Consider the following 7,287-nt stretch of genomic DNA (forward strand, 5'->3'; position numbering starts at 1 on the left):
GTTCTGAAGTGTTCCCGTGTAGATTTGGGTATTTTCATGCAGTCCTTCCAAACGGCGGATGTCAGCGGCGTTACCTTGGGTAGCAGCATTGATTTCACGAACTCTGGCTGCTTGTTGGTCCGCCTGGTAGTTCTGGTTAGCTATAGCATTTACGACGACAGGAAGTGCTCGATCTGCTGAGCCTCCCCCACTGACGTTGTAAAAATCCCGACACATGCCGAATGGAGGGCGTACACCTTGTTGGCGGCTCCAGTAGTAGAGGTGGCTTCCCCAGATGGGGATGGGTCCCGGTTGATCTGGTCTGATTACGGGAGGATGAGGGATGGGAGGGTCGTATACTTCTGGCTCGGAGTCTGTCCCGCTAGAAATCTCCACGATCTCTTCGTCGACTTCGAACTCCTCTCCGACTTCGACTTCGAATTCTTCCTTGACCTCTTCTTCGATTTCCTCTGGGTCTTCCTCCGGGTCTTCTTCTATCCAACCGTCGTTGCCTTGGTTTGGGTAGTAGGGATCTCCTGGTAAATGGAACCCGGCCATTTGTCTGTACTAGGATAGATGTATGAGAACGTTATAAGAAAAGAAATTTCTATTTAGCGACTTATTATTTTTAACTATAATTTTTATTGTACAACTATTTTTAATAATACTTCTATACTATTTCAACTTGGCGAAACTAGAACAATTTTGTATTTGGTAAGTTTTCGGTTTGTTGTCCACTACGACCATTCCTCGACGTACGTTGGTCAAATCCAGGATAAATATAGTTGATCATGCTATATTTATTCTCGACATGATTACATACCCCGAGGCTCAATCGTAGTGTCGTAACTTGCCGTAATACTTTTTAGTAAAACTTGTTATGATACGAGTTTTATGCATGCTTGTAAAAATGTATAACTTTAAAAGAAAGTATTTTGTTCATGAAAATGTTTCATCAGAGGGTTTTTGGTCCCCTTTGCATTTATAGTTTGTATATCGTATGTGGTTCGATATACTTAGTTCACTATAAACAATGCTCTGATACCAATCTGTCACACCCCCAAACCAGAATGGCGGAAACATTCGGGGGTGGATGACTTCACGTAGTATCACAACCATTGAATATTATAAAGAAAGTAACACAACCATCACATATATATTGAAAACGTATGTTGTTGCGTTATACATAATAGCAAAAGAATATTACAATGAGATGATAAATGTTCAATAATAAAACATCTTTAGTGTTTCCTTCTCCAAAAGCTGGTAGTTACCTGTATTACTGATTCCCTGAGAAATACAAGTGGTTTCGAAAAAGTGTCAACAATTAAGTTGGTGAGTTCATAAGTGTTTTGCATTGAAAAGTATGTCCTTTTTGATAGTAAAGCGATGAACGAGGTTTTCAGAAAATCCAATATTTTCTATATATGATTTGAAAAGTTTCCCGTGTTGGAGTGCATTAGTGTTTTCCATGCTTGATTAATAGTGATAACATTTGTATTGGCAATAAAATGGAAAAACTGAAATGCATGTATGAATCTCGTAAATCTAACTTGTTTTTATACTTTTATGTGAGTTTTATAACCATGCTATTGACAATGATGGCCTGTAACAACGTTCTTCAAGCGTTGGAACTGTTATGACATTTGTCACCCCAGGCCTGCCGGCCTAGCTGTAGCTAACAACTTAGGTGCGGGATTGTCAATCCCGTATAGATCTATACACAAGTATCACGCTCCCCCTACAAGGGATTATGGTATATAATACAGGACTTAATAATGCATACTCGAACGTACGTGAAGCTGTCTCACATTACTAGGTATAAACAGATTTACGATGATAAAAGACTGTACTTCTTTTGAAAGCATTTCATTTGTCGAGATGTATATGTAAAAAGTATGAATCACTTGAATACTATGCTCATTATAGTTTGTCAAAAGTATGTTCCCATTTGGTAATAACAACTTGGTGATATAATATCCCTTTAAAACATAAAGTTATTTTTGTATCAACACTCTATAAGAACGATATTATAAAAATAATACTTTGATTTGTAATGTACTTGTATTTCCCCCCCTAAAATGTGAAAAGAATTGAAAAGTAGGGGTATGAACTCACCCGTTTCGAAGAGAGAGGCTAGGGTTGAGCAGAACTTCGTCTGCGGATGGTTGCGTCGTCGGGCTCTTCGGGGATCTCTGCAGCGTAAATCTTCCGTCGGGGGCTCGAGTGCGGAAACCGAGGTGAGGGAATGGTCTCTGGTGCTTGGAAGGGTGTGAGAGTGACTGAAGAATTGAGAAAGGTGTGCAAAGACTCGAGCTCATGCCATCTATTTATAGTGCTGGAAGAGTGAGTACGCGGGGCGTAATTTTGGAGTACGCTGGGCGTACTCACGTACGCGGGGCGTTCTTGGTTACGCAGGGCGTAGAATGGCGTCATGGCTTACGACTCCTGGCTAGCTAAACGTAGCTTGGGCGGGCCGATGGGACTCGACTCTGGGTCTAGTGCGCAGGGCGTACTCCCAGAGTACGCGGGGCGTAATCCCTGCTTCCGACTTCTAAATTCCATAACTTTCGCGTACGATCTCCGTTTTTCGCGTTCTTTATATCCACGCGTAGGTGAGATTATGCTCTACAACTTTCCTTTAGACTCCGTCGGCTAGTTTTGACTTTATTTTTAATGATATATTTTTAATAGGTCGGGCCTCCTAAAGTTCGTTAAAAATTCATAGGTTCTTTATTCGACGTCGGTTTTCGTCTGTCTTTTTATTGTTTTATTACTACTGAGGAGATCTTCAACTTTCGTTTAGGTTGCGTTAGCTAAATAACACTCGATCTTCAATCCGAGTTTTTAGCCCTCTACTACTGTTACGAGACTTTGAAAATTCGTAACTTCTTCATACGAGGTCCAATTTGGGCGATCTTTTTATGTACGTTCACCGTTCAACGAGATCTACGACTTTTGTTTAGATACTTAAGGCTTAAAATGCATCTTATTGAGATTCTACTTTTTACGTCAAATAATGTTTTAACGTCGCGTCGTAAATATACGAGTGGTTATAATTTCTTCAATATAACCCGGTTTTGAGCGTTCTTTATGTTTTTGGAAACCTTGGCATGATATCTAATATTCGATGTATTCCAACTTAGATACTTGAACACTTTATTTTCGAGGTTAATTTCGTTGTTTTTAGCTTTCGAGTGTTTACAATGCTTTTTGGGAAAAATAGGGTTGTCACACCATGCAATTGGATAGACTAAACGAGAGAAATAACACTTGTGGTTTATTAATATATTATAAGTTCTGATATATTAATAGTATTATTTAATTAATTTGATCAAGAATTAATTTAGAAATAATTAAGTGATCAAAAGATAACTAATTAAATATATGGGCTGATTATGTAAATTATCCATAACTTATATAGTGGGCTAAGAGGCTCAATGGATTATCAAGTTGGGTTAAGCCCATAGGATGCTCCATGGATGCTTCATAGGAGTTACAAACCCATGGGTCATGGAAATGAAGAGTCATGACACATTAGGGTTTACATGGTGTAACCCTAGATGTGTCAACACTATATATACAGAACCCATTCTCCACCAAAATCGGCTACACAAGAACAAGTGAGGGCTAGGCGGATTTTTCAAGTGTGTATTCTCTCAAAAAGTTTGTTCCTTTGCATTTGGTGATGTGTGAAGCATTTGATGCATCACACTTGGGGTGCGAGGCTCACAAGGTTTCAACGATCATAAGCAACAACAAGGTATGTTATTCTATATTTCATTCAAGTTAAAAATTGTTTCCGATGTATGCTAGATAGGAATATAACCTTGGAATTCAACTTTGCATGATAATTAGAAGAACATAGATCCAAGGTTATTAGGGTTGTATGTACACTTAGGAGGTGTTAGAATGCTCAAAACCCATCAGTAACATCCCGAGATTTTTTCAGGTATTTCCGAACCCTCTTCTATCATTATTTGGTCATTTGTAGTCCTTGGGGTTCGAAGTGTAGAGTCAAGATAAGTATAAGGGCCAAGGTTGCAACCTTGGGCCAAGAAGGAGTATGATGCGCATACATAAGAGTACCCTAAGTGTACTAAGGTCCACCTTAGTATGCTGGGCGTATTGTTGTGTACGTTGGGCGTATTGTTGTGTACGCTGGGCGTACTTATCACAAAATAAAACCCTAATATTTCTGGTTTGGGGCTATATAAACATCCTTATGGGTCATTTTCCTTCATCGTTCTCAGCCTCCATCGTACAGAAGCATCTCAAACCCTAGCTTTGTGTGTGAGTGTGAGTTAGTGTGTGTTTGGAGCACTTGAAGCTGAAGCCATTGCATCAAATAGTTATAGAAGAAAGGCCAGCTTGTAGATCTTAAGTTTTCTTGTGCTTTAGGAGCTACGGAAGCTAAAAAGCTTGTAGCTTCGCAACTATTTTGAGTAGATCTTGTATGTTTTAGTTTCTTGGCACATTTCTTGTCCCAAAAACCCAAATATGGTGCATGATTCATTTTGGTCATATTAAGTTGTCCTTCCAAACCCTAGAAAGGGTCCTAAGTGATAAAAATGAGGTCTAAGTAGCTGAATGTGTCCCATGCATGGAGTAAGAAGGTCTTAATGTATTAAGACCAAGTATTAAGAGCTTCTAGACATCCAAAGTGATAAAGTTTGTGACTTTATGGGTCCTAGGCACATTATGTCACTGCATCTGAAATTTGAGCATAAGTGCTTAAGCCATTAAGCACTTATTAGGGTTTTGGCAATGCCTCGTGTACGCCTAGCGTAAATCCAGGATATCCAGGGTACTGGGTCAACCTCCCCGATGGTGGTCAACATCAAAATGAGTATGTGCATCGTACCAAAGGAGTACGCACCGCGTACGTCCTTTGTTGGGCCTTTGACAATTGGGCTTCGGGTTTTGGACTGTTTGTGGACTAATTGGATTTGGGCCTTTGCTGGACTTTATGAGTATGATGCTTTGGGCCAAGTTTTGATAATGTATCTTCGAATTAGGCCGAATTAGGGATTTGGGCCCAATTTGGTAAATTGGGCCAATAATGGGCTTTACATAAGGACTTTCTAGGTTATGGACTTGGTATTGGGCGTTGGCCTAATAAAGAGAATGGACATGATGGATTTTATGGACCCTTAGTCAAGACTAGCGCCTTGTGTATTGACTTGATAATTATTATGTGATAGTTTGGGATTTCTGGTGAGACAGCGTTCAGAGATTTCAGTACTTAAGCACCACTCGCGAGGTGACTTATCCTCACTATATCAACAAGGTCTAAGGCACCAAGGCCGGTCCATTATGGATTGTATCCGAATTATGGCATGATATGGCTATTTGTCACAACTAGCATGTTAGCTAGGAAATTCTGTATTCTTGTAAACATTATCTATTGTGAGAATTGTAACCCAAATTCATAATATGCTTGAAGCTCATCCTATGACAACAAATTCAATTCAGGTTCATCAAGTAAAGTTGAAAACCCTAAAAATCCCGGTTTAAGCCCATTATGGACTAGCGTTTTCTTATTAGGCCTAATGGACCAATAAGCCTTCAATTTGACTATGTTGGGCTTAGAACCCTCAAATGGGCCATAATTGGACCCACATTTATAAAACCTAACCTTTTGTGCCATCTCCGGCCTAAAATGGAATGGTTCACCTCTTTTGGGCCTTATTGTACCATAATAAATCCAATGAGCCCTAATGGGCCATAAATCAATTCTTTTATACAAAAATTGGGTCGTGAGCTACCCTAAAGGCCCAATGGGCCGTAATTTTCTTTATGGGCCTCATAAATTTGAGCCAAGGCAAGAATGGGCCAAAGTGATTCCTTTTCTCCTTCCTTAGCCCATTTCAACCCAATAATAATAATAATAATACTACTACTAATAATAATAATAATAATAATAATAATAATAATAATAATAATAATAAGAAAGGAAGTATTATAGGGAGAGTTGACTTTGGGAGGTGTCACCTCCATATTACCCTTCATACTTCCATGCATGGACCAACATGTATCCATAAGGGTCACTTCACTCCTCTCTCTCCTCTCTCTTCTTTTTTCGGCCGAAGACACATCACACACACACATTACATAAAATTCTCTCCATTTCTCTCAAAGACCATCTTCTTTCTTCCTTCAAAGAAATCTTGAAATTTGGCATGGATTCAAGAGTCTTCATAAATCGTTGTCAATCTTTGGTAAGTCCTTACACATCCAAGCTTCATAACTTCACTCTCTTGTTAGATCAATCCTTTAAACAAAGTTTTTGGTGTTTATACTCCTAAAAATCTCCCTAAACTCGAGATCTACATCAAAGGTGTGCTAAGACCGAAAATCTCTTCCATTTCTCTTCAAAACCGAACCCACAAACCCAAGGTGAGTTCATACCCCTTGTTTTCAGTTTTTACATGTATTTGGGGGAGAATACAAGTCTCGTGTGTTGATTTTATGTGTGTATGCTTTTTTATGTGATTTATTTGGTTTGTGTTGTGATAATATGACAAAACATTGCTAGATCTCGAAATTTATGGTTGAAGTGTGAAGAATACATAAACATATAACATAATAAGCCACTTACTGTAAAGATCAAAGAATCTTTAGGCTTAAGAGGTGAAAACAAAGTTAAAATCCTTATAAATGCCATTTTTGCAAAAAACAAAAGCTTGGGGTAAACATGATATTTTCGGATCTAAAAGGTTAGAATGGTATTTTTGCATAACAATCCGACTTTATGCAAATAACACTTTTCTAGGGGTTAATAACATAAATATTAGATTATTGGGCTTAAAATTGGGCCTTATGGGTTTTTGGGCACAAAATTGCGAAAAAAATGGAAGATTTGGGCTAAAAATGTAATAACATTCAAAGATCGAGCCAAAACAGTAAATAAATCAATAATGGGGCTGAAAATGGCATTAGTTTTAAATATAGGAATAAAAACGTAAAGTTTTTGGATTTTGGGTCAAAGATGTAAAACATTCGAAATTTGGGTCATAACTGAAAAATTATGTAAACAGAGGGCTGAATATGTTTAAAATTATATTTTCGGCTGAAATCACATTTAAATAAATGTTTTGGGCCGAAAATGCCAAGAAAAATAATTCAAAGACCAAAAATGTCATTTTTCATTAAAAAGGAGTAAAAATTTCATTTTTATTTAAAAAGGGATGAAATTGTAACTTTTTGTGTAAAATGGGCTGAAATGGCCAAATAAATATTTTGGATCTAATATGTCAAGAGATTAAAGATCTATAACGTATGGATAATATATATATATATATATAT

Source organism: Lactuca sativa, chromosome 5, assembly GCF_002870075.4.
Source record: "Lactuca sativa cultivar Salinas chromosome 5, Lsat_Salinas_v11, whole genome shotgun sequence".
Lineage (NCBI taxonomy): Eukaryota > Viridiplantae > Streptophyta > Magnoliopsida > Asterales > Asteraceae > Lactuca > Lactuca sativa.